Source organism: Falco naumanni, chromosome 4 (assembly GCF_017639655.2).
Source record: "Falco naumanni isolate bFalNau1 chromosome 4, bFalNau1.pat, whole genome shotgun sequence".
Lineage (NCBI taxonomy): Eukaryota > Metazoa > Chordata > Aves > Falconiformes > Falconidae > Falco > Falco naumanni.
Genome location: NC_054057.1, coordinates 64,846,302 through 64,859,752, shown reverse-complemented (window position 1 = coordinate 64,859,752; position 13,451 = coordinate 64,846,302). Strand labels below are relative to the sequence as shown.

The following is a 13,451-nucleotide window of genomic DNA, read 5'->3' as shown; positions in this document are numbered from 1 at the left end:
GGTCCCGTCCACGGAGCGCACTGGCCGCGCCCACAGAGGGCCCCTGTCCCGCCCACAGAGGGCCCCTGTCCCGCCCACAAGGCGTCCTGGCTCCGCCCACAGCGACCTCTCGCCCCGCCCCGCCCCGCTCAGAAGCGCCAAACCGCGCGCCAACTCTCCGCCCCACCCCTTTCCCGCCGCTATTGGCCCATATCCGCCGCGTCCCGCCCCTCCCCTGACAGACAGCCGTCCCGCCAACTGCCGGTGGCGCCGCGCGGGACACGCCCCCCCGGGCGGTGGAGTGGGCGGGGCCGGGCGGTGACGTGAGGGTAGAGGGTAGCAACAGTTGCCTCGAGACCCGGCGCCAGGCGCCATAGTGACCGTAGCCCTGGAGACTGTTACTTGCCAACGGGAGCAACGCGCGGCCCCGGCGGCCGGAGCCCAGCGCAGCCCGCGGCGCCCGGCGGGGAGGGCAGGTGAGCGGGGGCGCGGCGCCCCGCTGGGGCCGCCCGCTAAGGGGGCCCGCCCGCGGAGGGGGCCCGCGGCGGGGTGGATGTGGCGGGGGATGTGTGTGTGAGGCGCTTCGCGGCTGCCGCGGGGGCCAGTGAGGCGGAGGGTCGCGGAGGGTCGCGGGGACACCACCCCCCCCCGCCCCGGTCCGGCTGCAGCGGCTTCGCGCCTCGGCTTGTTCCCGCGGGGTTGAGGGAGCTCCTCGCGCCGCCCCCGGAAAGTTGGGAGCGGCGGCGGCCCCGGGCGGAGCGGGAGAGGCGGCACACACACCCCCCCGGGGGCCGCTGCCCGGGGCGCGGCCTGCCCCGCTCCTCGCCCCCCAGGCCCCACACCGCCCCCTGGCCGAGGGGGCCGCTCCGCCGCGACCGGCTTCTCAGCCCGGCTCCTGTTGTCCCGGCGAGCGCCGGCTCCGGCCGCCGGGGCCGGGTCGGAGGCGGCTGCGGGGGGCACCGGGCCGGCAGCGCTGGAGGTCGCGGCTCCCGCCCGGCGCTGGTGCCGGCCGCGCTCCCCGGGGCCGCGGGCGGGGGGCGGGGGGCTTCAGTGCCGGCTCATCCCCCGCTCCCCGGGCGCTGCGCCCCGGCGCTTGCTCCTGTCGGGCTTAGGAGCGGGCGCAAACTTCGATCAGACCTATTTTTAAGCATCCGCCGTCAATTCCCGACTTGGTTTCTCTGCTCGGTTTGAATAAAGTGCGTTATGAACCGCGGCTCGGCCCCTCTTCAGGAGGAGTTTGTGCATGTGCCTATTTCAAGCGTGAGTTCCTGCAGCCTGATTAAATCTTTCCATTCTTTTTGCTTAGGTCCTGTTCTGAAGTCTTTATTTTGGTTTTGCTATTGAAAGAAGCAAACAGGGGAATAAATAATAACTTTATTACATCTCCTTTATGGTTTTGCGCTTGAAATATCCATAAACTGACCGCACTCAGCTTCAGATTCATTTGATAGTTGAGGCTTTTTTCCATCTGCTGCTGCCCAAACTTTTCAGCTCTCTATCTCAGTTACAAATCGCTTGAGAACAGAGAGTATTGCTGGCTTAAAAAAGAAAAAAAAAAAAAAATCAGTCTCCAAATACAAACCTTCAGTGCCCAAAGACTGGGGATTGCTTTTTGCCTCTGCTGTTTGACTTTTTTGGTGTGAGTTTGCTTCAGTCAGTTTAAGATTAATTCGGTCTTATCTCAGGTTTGATTTTAAAGTTACGTGTCTAGTGGCAGTCAATCTACGGATGGCAAGGCATCTTGGAATGCCCTCGTGGTTACCTGTTCCAAGATGGGTTGAAGCAGGCTCTGGAGGTACCTTTTGTGGGAATTTAGGATGGGCAAAGTTTTGACTTCTAGATGGCTGAAGTCAGGTGAGGAAAAAAGCCCACCCTTGTGGGATGCTGGATATCTGACATCGGGACTGGGATGCGGTAGCTCCAACATTGGGTGCTCGTTGTTTCATTTTGAAAATCTTAGTTCATGGTTTTACAAAAAAGTACGCATCCAGCTGGTTCTTTACTGCTCAATATTGCTGTCCCAAGGGACGTGAAATTTATTTAAATGTTGTGAGATGCTTTGCATTTGCCTTACGGCGTATACAGATGTGGGCATGCTCTGGTGTTTTTTGTTTTAAGTACATGTTCTCAAAGCTGTTCCCCATAAGGTGAGGTTGGGAAATACTCATCTTTTTAAATGGAATCTGGGTTCTAGGGTAACTACAGGATCCAAAAGCAAGTGAGGGGTTGGTGTCTGGAACTGCTTTGTCCCTGAGGGGCTGACAACTGGAATTGCCTTGTTCCCCCCCTGTTTTCTGCAAACCCAGGAATGATCCAAATGCATGCATTGGTGGATGGTGATGAGAGCATCCACCACCACAGAGGAGTGCAGGAGCCAGGTCCCTCAGCCTTCACATGGGACTCCCAGGACAGTCCCTGCTTTGCATTTCCCTGCTGTGTCATTTGCATCTCATGAATTCCTCTCACAGTACCGTGTCCCTGTCCTGGGGCCCTGCGTGCCAGCTCCGTTTGCTGTGGAAGGGTCCGAGCGGGTGAGAAATCCCAACGCTGCGCTGCAGCAACCGGAGAGGGTGCAAGACGTGCAGGCAACACGCTGGGTGCTGTGGCCATGGCCCGATGCAGCAGATTCTCCCTTAGCGTCAGACCCATGCTCTCAAAGTGTTTTGAAGGTTTGGCATATAAATTTGTAGGTTTGGCATATAAATGGAGGCTGGTCTTAATCGGGAGGCTAGGCACTGTGTGTCCCATGGAGTCCCTGCAGCAGGGGTGGGGGGAGAGACAGGGTCGCCTATCTCAAGACTTAAGGCTGAGCATGGTGTAGAGAGAGTTGCTGTTAAGTCGTGTGTTATGTATGTAAGAAATACAATTTCTGTATACGTCTGTGTGTGCTAACGTGAGATGGTAACTTAAGGGCGTAATCATCGAAGACCCGAGCAGCCAGCACCTCCGACGATGTTGATGTTGCGTGTCTGGGCTATTTGTTGGGGTAAATTCTCCAGCTGAGGGAATTCATTGCCACTAAAAGTCACCTCTGTACTTGTTACACCCTGCCTGTCACAAAACTCCTTCAGGGCAGCCATGAATGCAAAGCCTCAGTCAGCGGTTAATAACTGTAGCTTTTCCTAGCTCGATCGCAGTAAAATAGACGGCGCCAGTCATTGTCTTTAAATAGTCTCATGCTTGTAACACCTCAGAGCATTGACAGCTGTTCCGTTTAATCGCAACATGTTTTCGCTTTTAATACAGGCCTGTAAACATAGCTGTTTTAATGTATTCTAGCATATTTTCCTTGTTCAGTTTTAGTACTCTAGAGTTAAAAGCGTCCTCGGTGTGCGGAGTCACAGCGCAGGGAGGGCAGTGCTGATTCAACAGGCGTCTCTTACCACTCGGCTTCTCAGCCAAAGTTTCTGCTGGAGGCTGCCGAGTTATATTTAAACCCAGTTTTCCCTTCTTTCCCTCCCTCGAAACAAATGCCAGCGCAGTTACCGTCTGGCTGCCGGCCAGCTGGAGCAAAGCGCTGCCCCGACCAGCGTGCCAGGGCTTGCCGTGGGTGCTGCGGCGAGGAGCGCCTATCCTCCCCGTGTCAGCGCACGGCGAGCCGGGATTATGTTCCTGATATTTGAAACATATGCGAGGTTTCTTTCTGTAATCTGTGCTTTGAGGCTCGGTATTTTGTCTTATTTGGACTGGCACTTCTTTGTTCCTGCATTCAAACATTCACAAATCCACCTTATTGTCTAAGAATGTGCTGGCTTTTTCATGTTAGGCTGTTTCCATCTAAGTAACATATGAACTAATTATGCTGTAAATACATAAATAGATGACAAAACATTTCTGCAGCACCAGCCATGTACCTCTTAATACGCTGAACAAAGAGGAATCCTTTCATAGTGGGCACTACCTACAGACAATCACTTCTCTTAACCCAGAAAGCATAGAAGAAATTATTTTGGGGCACATCAGTACACAAACTGTCTCCAATTGGGGGGGGGGGGGGGGGGGGGGGAGGAAAAAAAAAGACAACCCACAAACCCACCTTCAGTTTTGGGTCATGTTTTTGTGAAAGATGGCTGCCTTTCACCCAGCTAAACCAGGACTAGAAAAGTTTAAATTTCCTGAATTCACCTGACATGTTAAAACGATATGTATAGGCATGTGTTTTCATGTCAATGAATGCAAAAATCTGCAATCTGCTGATGATATTCCTCCTTGCTTAGGACACTGGTGGGTTAGGCAGTATCTCCCCAGCATTGCATCTACAAGGAGTATTTTAAATTGCAACAGAGGCAAGTCTTCCCAACCAGAACTTTTATCAACTGTTTTGTTTTGTTGATCTGGTATTACACAAGAGTTCAGAGCTGTACAAATGCCAAATGAAGGCGTCTGAAAAGTAATTCAAAGGCAATTGATAAGCTTGGTTTTTTTTCCTAAATTAGATTTCTATTAAGAATTTCTCTTCCTGAGCTTAATAAATTCCAAAGAAGTCTCAGCAAGAGTACAAATGTGTTGTAGCGCTGAAGCTTTGCAAGAGATTAAGTTGACCGTTGCAGTTGCTTTCAAAGGAACAGAGGCCACAGAATGCTATGCCAATGATGACTTTATATAAAAGCAAATGCAAAAAACCCCAGATTCTTTGTTTTCTTGTCACAAATCCTTACTGCACTGAAGGAAATCTTCAATGTCTCTAGCAAGAAGCTGAAGGAAATAATAATTGCATTGACTGCAGCCATATTCCTCACTGATGCATCACTGAGTTCACTGATGCATATTATGACTGTCCAGTCTCCACAAATCTTTTTTTTCTGTTTGAGGTGCTGCTTTTCTTGCTTTATGTGCAGGAACATATCTGTGTAAGGACAAATGACAGCAGGTACCTGTGTGTAGGCTATGATGAGGTCCAGCAGTTTGAAACACGTCCCTGTCTTCTGTGGCAGAGCAGCTTCACACTCAGGAGACTCCACGGCATCTCTAGTTTTTCCAAGTCTCTAGTTCTTATAAAGAAAATGAAGGACACAACCGGGAGCAAGGTGAAAGCAGGAGGCAAGAAGGCTTCTGTGGGTTCCGCCGTGTCCGAGGTGCCTGTAACAGCATCTCCACGCTCTTCAAGAGTTGTCCTGCCTTTGGGGCAGCCCAAGCTGAGCTGACAAAAGCACTTTTCTGTCGCTTGCTGCATCTGTGCCATAAATTTTGCTACCACGCATGGTGCCGAAGGGGTGTGTTTCCTTTCTGCGCCTTTGCCAGCTGAGGCTCTTCTGCCGTGAGAAATTTGCAGTGTGGGTCAGGGTTTCCAAAACGTTGCCTGCTCAGCTGCCCTCATAGGAAAGGATTTGTGTTGTACTGTGGTACATGGCAGCAAGCTCCGTGTTTTGAGCAGGAGACCTGCCTCCAGTCCTCAGCATTTATTTTTTATTGTTATCTTGAATAGACATCCCACAGCCCTACACTGCAATGCAGTGATGGCCTCAGTGCTACACTGGTTGGAGTTATTCTGCTCACTTGATTTGGAAAGGTTATTCATGGCGGATGCATATGTCTTCTAGAGTGGTACAGTCTCGGTGGTCAGAGCATGGTGCATCTGATGATAGCTTTTGCACGGAGGATTTCCCCTGTTTCGTTGCTCTCAGGACTAGATGCCGGCATAGGGGAGCTCTAATCAGTTTGTGTGAAAAGGCCTTTTTCTGTTCCCTGCCTGGCTTTCTCCAAGATCTGATCCTGAGCTGAGCCAGTGCTTGATGATGTGTGGGTTGGGTTAGTGCTTCTTGTGCTTAGGACAGGTTCGGAAGGCTTTACTGGTTGGTAACAGACAATTTCACAATTAGACAATAAAGTACCCTTCACCAGGTGTGTAAGTGAGGCTGTGGGACTGGCTAACAAGGCACAGGGACAGTAACTCCGAACACAAATGGTATTCCTCTCCCTATCGCCTCCTGGCCATGGTGGGGAGAGGGTTTCACCTGTGCCCAAGGGCAGAACCGAGTCTCCACCTGGACAAAGCAGGGCTTTGCTGGGAAGGGTGGAGAAGGCAGCCTGTCCTCACCCAGCAGGGTATCGCTGCTTCCCACGGGACAGCCTGCTTATTCTGCGCTGCTCTCCCAAACCTTGCTGGTCTGTGGCAACCCAGGCTACGGCTGGAGGAGGGAAGCAAAAGGAGGTACCTGGAGATTTGGGACTAGGTGGACAAATGGCCTGTCTCCCTGCGGCTTGGGGATGCTCATGGGAAGCAAGGCACAGAGCTGGATATTCTGGTTAGTTCAGCCAGATCTGGGGCCTTTCTGGCACAGGCAGTAGTCTAGCCTTTTCTTTTACCCAGGCTGTGGTGTTTGGGCAGTAAAGGGAATTTGCATGTTGCCTCTGATAAGATTAAGCTTGCAGAAAGCTGGGAGGAAGCGAGTTCTGAGATAAGACCAACCTCTCATGTGCTGTAGGTACGCTGTTTGTCAGTGCTGTCACCTCCCTGGCCTGGGCAAGGATATCTTTCCCCTCCTTTCTCCTCCCCCGAGCTGTCTTGGATGGTACAGTCAAAAAAACAACTTGAAATCCACCTCTGGGCTGTGAAATGTGGGGGTAGATGTGCGTAAGTGTGTATGAACTAGTTCTGTCTAATTTATCTTCAGTCCTTGCATTTAAACAAAATATTTTACGTGCTGTTTCAACCCCCACCGCTTGCTCTCTCCAAAGAATCACAGAATGGATTGTGTTGAAAGGGACATTAAAGATCATCTAGTTCCACCTCCCTGCCATGGGCAGGGACATTTCCACCAGCCCAGGTTGCTCTGAGCCCCGTCCAACCTGCCCTTGAACACTTCCAGGGATGGGGCACCCACAGCTGCTCTGGGCACCCTGTGCCAGCCTCACCCCCCTCACAGTGAGAATTTCTTCCATAGATCTAATCTAAACCCCCCCTTTTTCAGATGAAAGATGAAATGCAGATATTTTCAAATGTTCGTGGACTTAAATGGCCAATCATGGCAGGAAATTTTTCTTTAGTAGCTACAGATAATAAAAGAAGCAATGGCTTCTGGTGACCAAGCTAATCTTCAGAGCTTCCTTCTTCCTGGCAAGTATTTATTCTTCTTAGTATGATGGATGTGCACCATTGTTCAGTAGACTTGTACCCACCAGGAATTTGAAGTATCCTCCACCCTGGTCCTAAAACGCTTGAAGAAACTGGGGCTTGCCTGCAGGCTGCCTGTCCTCCACAGCTGTTTGAACTCAGAATTAATTACCTGTCCTCCGAAGCACAAATCCAAGATTCACCTTTGGTGTTTTAGGCACCAGCTCTGTGGCATTCCCTTGCTGAGGCTGACTTGGGTGTTTTCACAACTTGGGCGTTGTGAAAGCTCAGGTTGTTCCTACTCCTGCCTTAGCCAGGACATCTGGTGTTTTCCTTCAAGGAATAGCATTGACTATGGTACTTTCCATAAGATTGCTCCCAACACCAGGATCAGACAATATTCACCAGATCGGAGCCGCTGGCAGCAGGACCACTGAGGTGGTTATAACTGCTGCTTGCTGTGCTAATAAATGGGAGTATTTAAATTTCAGAGTATTGTCTTGTATGCTGCAACCGTTAGAGGTAATTGTGTAAGATAAGGAGTTGTAAGCAAGATAATTCATGTTTCAAAACATACTGGAGCAGTAAAAGTGCTTTTTTGATTCTTGCTGTTTTCCAGGTTTTCATTCTTCTCAATCTAGATGCTGCTCAGAACTTTAAAATCTTTTTTAAAACCCCAAACAAACAACAAAACAACAACACCCCTCCCTTGCTTTTAGCTAAAAAGTGCAGTCAACATTTCTGTAACATTTCATAAACGATGTGTTGCCCGAGGTTTACCTGGCTACTGAAGTTTTGAGTCAGTTCATTATTTAAACTTTCTTGAGGTAGAGGCAGTAGACAGAAACAGCTTCTTTTAGACCAATTATGTAGTATCTGTTAAAACCCACAGATGTTTGAGCTGTTACAGCGCCAGGAAGCCCCAGCCCACCCCGACAGCACATTATCCTGGGTGCAGCGGGGCTCGGTCTCTGCCCCAGGGTGCTCACAGTGGCTTCATGGGAGAGGCAGAGCCAAGGCTGGCACAAGGATGGGGATTAGTTACTTGTGGTTTATCCGTCACAGAAACCTCCTCTGCAGTCCCCATCCAAGACATTCCAGTGTGATGCCTCATCAGCTGCTGCTGCGTCATCCCCGAACTGTTGGGAAAAGCTGTCGCCACAGCTTGTTGTTACTAGGGAAGAGCCCCAGCACCTTCAAGTAAAGGATCTTTAGGCTATTTAAGAGATGTAACCCTTCAAGTAAAGGATCTTTAGGCTATTTAAGAGATGTAACCCTTCTAGGTATCGACTTCCATGAGACCAGGCACCCTTCTCTGCGTTTGCGGAGGAAATGCACAAGGTGAGCTATCACGTTGGTGCTTGATAAGCTACAAGCACCTAATTTTTAGAGTTGATTTTTGAGGGTCAGTATTCTGATTCTTAACGCGGTGTGAGGACAGAGCGTATGCAAGTATGGGCCAGGCAGTGCCTTTCTGTTTATTCCACTGTATCTATTGTTATGGTGGATTACAGCCGAGCATGGTGGTGGATTGCAGGGTAAGTCTGACCTAAATGCAAACTGTGGACTGGGTACTTTTCTGCATCTTTCTCATGGATGCAATCGCTCATAAAATCATGATCCACCTTATTGTAATTAATGCTCAGGAATTTTTAAGTCCCCAGCTGCTGCCCTGTAGGGCAATGTGTTTTGTGTTTAGCTCCACAGGTACCATGCAAGCACTGTCTCCCTATCTCAGTTGTAAAAAACACTAGTCATCACTTCCTTAGGTGGAGACTGAAAGGAGACATTTTAATATTGAGACATCTGAGGGTGTGTCCATCACAATAACATCTCTCTGTATGTTTATGCAGGCCCTGAGGCTATATCTGTGTATGTGGAGATACACGTATATTTTATTTTTTAGATACCTGCAAACACGTAAGTATGAAAATATACCTGTATATCTACATATATGTACATTATAAAAGAGTGTAGTTCCAAGAGGACACCACGCTGAACGATCTTTATTCCACGTTTCTGATGCACCTCATAGCCGCCAGACCCTGTCCTTGCTGGGGTTTCCGTGCCACCATAGACCTCCCATGGGACTGCTCTGAGGTGTAAATTAGTCTCTGATCTAGCAAGTCCCATCTCTTTCTGATCCAGAACCCACATCTATTGGTACTTCTCAGCCTGTCTGGGAAACCGAGCTTTATTTGCTCTGTGCTTTCATTTCCATTTTCTGTTAGGGAAAAATTCAATACCTGCCTTTGCCAGGAGCCAGAAAGTTGAGATGGGTAGGCTTGTGAGGATTAATATTTGTAAAGTGCTTTGAAATCCTCACGTTAGTGCTGCTTTACTCACTGAGCAAAATCACACAGGCATCTTCGTGCCCTCTGAGAACACTGGGTGCAGAGGCACTTGCCTTTGACCCTCAGGATGCTGAGAACAGGGACACAGGCTGCACGGCTGGGGCGGCTCCATGTCCTCTAAGAGCAGCACCCGGTGCTGTGGCTGCTTCCCTCTGCTTCTCTGGGTGCGCTTGGGGACAGTCCCCTGGGAGAAGCACCCACTCGGAGGATGTTACTCCCCCAGTTTGCTCTCCCTTCTGCTGGCAATCTTGCAGCGTGCTTGCTGGTGGAGATGCAGAGACCATGCTCAGAGCCATGTTATGGTCCTAAAAAAAAAACGAGAGAGGGAAAACATCAGACTGACCCCTGGAGAAATTATTTCATTAGAGAAATTCTTTTGGGGAAAAGAATGATTGGGGCATTCCTTGCTGCAGTGACTCCAGTATCATTGTTCAGGCTGTTTTACAATTTAAATGAACCCACATGTAGACTGCTCTCAAAAAGTGAATTTTGCAACAAAAATCTTTGGGAGGATGAACTGTAGACAAGCTAAACTCTGTTGTTATGTGTTGCTCTGTTTGCAGCACCTGATGAGAAACACAGGGTAATTTTGGTGACACTCCCTCTCTTTGCACATTTTGAGAGACAATTTATGTCATGGATTGAATTTTTCCAGCAGTATTCTAACCTCATCCTTTAAACTCAAGCTTTGTTGTCTTAAATGCCACCAAATAACTACATTAATACATCATACGTTGCAGTTCTTATTCATGTTCCCCAAAGAATTACTTAATGCTTTGGTGATGAATCTCTTATTAGTCTATCATTACGGAATTTTTGTGATAGCTTTTGTTTTGGCAGCTACTTGGTTGAACTTACATTTCAATGTTGGGCAACAAAATGTTCCGTGGTGAACATTTTGAATGCATCTCCTGGTTTCTAACTGCTTTCTTCCTATACGGGGATTGAATTACGGGATTAGCCAGAACATCATGCAGTATTTCTGCTGGAGAAAAGTAAATAGTCTAGGGGTGAATTTCTACTTTACACTTTTGGCTTACAGCCATCCTAGGCTAGAGGTAAATTGAACATTGGTAAGAACTGACAGCCTGTGGCCTCTCTGCAAGGATTTTTATACCTTTTTCTCTATCAGGTTTATTAAAAAAATCACTAATTTTCTTGCCTCAGAAATTTAAGATAAGGGTTGAGCTCCTGCCTGTTCCCTGGAATTCACATTTACCCCCCAGATCAGCAGGAGCATATGCCGATCAGTTGAAGAAGGTATGCAATCTTATGGTCCAATAATGTAATAAGAGGGGATTTTAATTCTAAAAATCTGCCCCCTCTCTACCCCCAGAAATCTTACTCAGCTGGGTACAGTGAGTTGGCTGCATTATTCTTTTGAGACAATAGTGCATTGAAAACCTATTTTGGAAGGTAAACTCATCTCTGTACCGTTAGCGTTTTGTGAGTTTATAACACCAGTGGCTGTTTTCCCACTGCAGAAGCATGAACAGCATTCTCCCTTGGACACACGTGTGCATGCACTTGTGGAACTGGAGATAAAGGCCACAAACACCATTTTTCTAAAAACCCCCACCCTCCTTTTTTTTTTTTTTTTCTTTTTTTTTTTTTTCCCCCTCCCCTCTTTGCAAATGGCTTCTGGCATCATTGCTGTAACTGCCTCTTTCCTCGAGACAGCAAGGTCTCTTGTGAACTTAATATAAATTGTTCGTAGTACTCCTTTGAGGCCATTTCTTGAATTGTATCTTTGAAAGATCCCTCTGTAGCTTCATGTCGGTGTTGGAGGGAGAGCTGGCTGACTTTTTTGGCATCTAGTGATTGTGGGAGAAAAAAAAATAATTATGTGAACGCTCAGCTGAACAATGTGCAATATTTCTAGTGGAGTGCTTTTTGCCTGGGCAACCTAAGTGCAGATGCAGAGAAGGAGGTGATGGTGTTTTCTTTTTCTCCCTCCATCTGCAAAAAGTAGAATTTATCCACTAAGAAAATTAATGTCGTATTTTTTTTATTTTTTTTAAACTGCTGTTAATGTCTTGATTGTACTCCTCTGACCTATAGCACTGAACTAAACCCATTCACTTTTGATCTACAATGTGCTAAATGAGAACAGAAACTGACCCTTCTGTTTTGGAATATAGAACTGGAAATTCAGGATTAAAAAAATCTACTTTTTTGCCTTTGAAACAGGCAGATGGGATCATTTAACATATAATTTGCTAAAGTTTATTTTGACTGAAGTCTGATGTCAAGTAGCATCCTGAGCAAATATTTCAGAATAAAATAACATATTGCTGACTTACAACTCTGTTGCTGTTGATTTAAACTAACTATGGTTATAAAAACCCTTGTATTGGCAAATGGGTCTGTTAGCAGAACAGTAATTGTTTGTATATAGTATTTTAAACCAGTTGTGTTTTCTGCTGTTATGTTAATGGAAAGCACGTTTTGACATCTTCCCCTTAGCTCCCTGTCTGGATTTGGCATTCCATCTGGCTGCACCAAAGAAAGTCTTCCCCCTATTCCCCACCCATATCTCTTCTGGGTAAATAAAGGACCCACTGACAAGTTTAACTGTGTTTTTAAGAGAACTAATCATTCTGCTTTCAAAATTGGCAGTGCGATGGTCGTTACTGGCTACTGAACTGAAGCTCTCCAGAGGTACTGTTTTTTTCTGAAATGTTTTGAGTTGTTTGAAGCACGCTTGGCTCATAAATACCTACAGACCATAGCCCATGAGAGACCCATGAGTCAGGGAGCAGGAAAGGGTCAAGTCTGGATGTTGTAGAAACCCCAGTCCCAATACTTCGAGTAACAGAATAAACTGGTGTTTCGTTTGACGGTGCCAAAACCCATCCATAATTAATGCTCTCTCTCCTTCACAAATGTCTTTTTTTCCTTCTTTTGTCTATTTGGGCAAGAATGCTGCAAACAGGGGATTTAACCCATGGAATGGTGAGGTTAGTGTTCAATTGGGTCTTCCAACTTTCTTTTAGAAGACAGATTTATGCAATTCAGACAATGGAAGGGAAAAGAAGAGAGAGCAGTAACGGGTCGATAGCTAAACAATTCATAATTTAAAATGAAAAAAAAATAGTGAATCTGCAGTGCCACGGGAAGATATGAATACTAACTGATTCCTCTGATGCTTTTGAAGCTGCTTTTGAAGCTCAGACAGGAGAAGCAGTTTGAGGTGGTTTAATCAAGACACCTGTGCAATCTCTCTTATGGAAAAATCCACTGAAAGCTTCACAGCCCACACAGAGGAGCAGGGTCTGGCTCTTAATGTCTCAGACTGATCTTCCTCTGCTTCCTGTAATGACAATTCTTCATTGTTCTTCGCAAGCAGAATAAGGGGGGAAAGTCGCTGCTGATGTTCAGAGCAATTCAGTGTTTCTTGCACTGTGCTTTGTGCGAAAAACAGGATGGGTGGATGCTTCAGGCAGTTCTGGAGGATGCTTAAACCCGCAGCATTCAGGTGGTGCTCCTGGACACAAGGATGTCCAGGTGCTACAGCTCGGACAACGTCCTTGCACCTCTGTCCTTGTTCCAGGAAGAAAATACCTGCTCCTGGTTTTTGCAACTTTGATACAAAAAACTTTTCTAACTCATCTGTGGTGTCACTGTGAGGGAGATTGACCTTGTTAATAACACTAACAAGTTTTGTTAATCAGCGCAGTGTTGATTGGGCTCTTTGTGTGGATTTGCAAACATCTGGGCAGCCAAGGGAGTTCCACCTTCCTCCAGAAACCTGGCAGAAGAGCCCTGATTCCTTCCCTGTTACTGCCGTCACATTCATGTGAATTAAAAATTAAAATCTCTGCAACTCTTACTGATGAGGGACTGAGAGCATGCGAGTTATCGCAGTGAGATGAACATGAGAGCACAGCACGAGCTGTTTTGGTGATGGAGTGGCCCAAGCGATGCCCTCCGCCCCATCTGGGGAGTCTCTCACCATTGAAACTCAGCCTGACCGAACAAGTGTGGCAGGCTGTTGCCATTTGAAATATCGGGGGGGGGGGGGGGGGCGGAGAAAATAATAAAAAAAAAAAGGCAGGAGTCCC

General features: G+C 47.6%; 1 protein-coding gene across 3 annotated transcripts in view; it reads left to right on the top strand.

Moving 5' to 3' along the window:
* The first annotated feature begins 283 nt into the window (after positions 1 to 283).
* RFX2 (regulatory factor X2) overlaps positions 284 to 13,451 on the top strand; it is a 60,495-nt gene continuing 47,327 nt past the window's right edge. For 2 of the 3 annotated variants that reach the window (XM_040592140.1, XM_040592139.1), the window contains exon 1: positions 284 to 455. The gene's annotated coding sequence lies outside the window, so the exon portion shown is untranslated. The remainder of the gene's footprint in view (positions 456 to 13,451) is intronic. The other variant, XM_040592143.1, reaches the window with a different exon arrangement.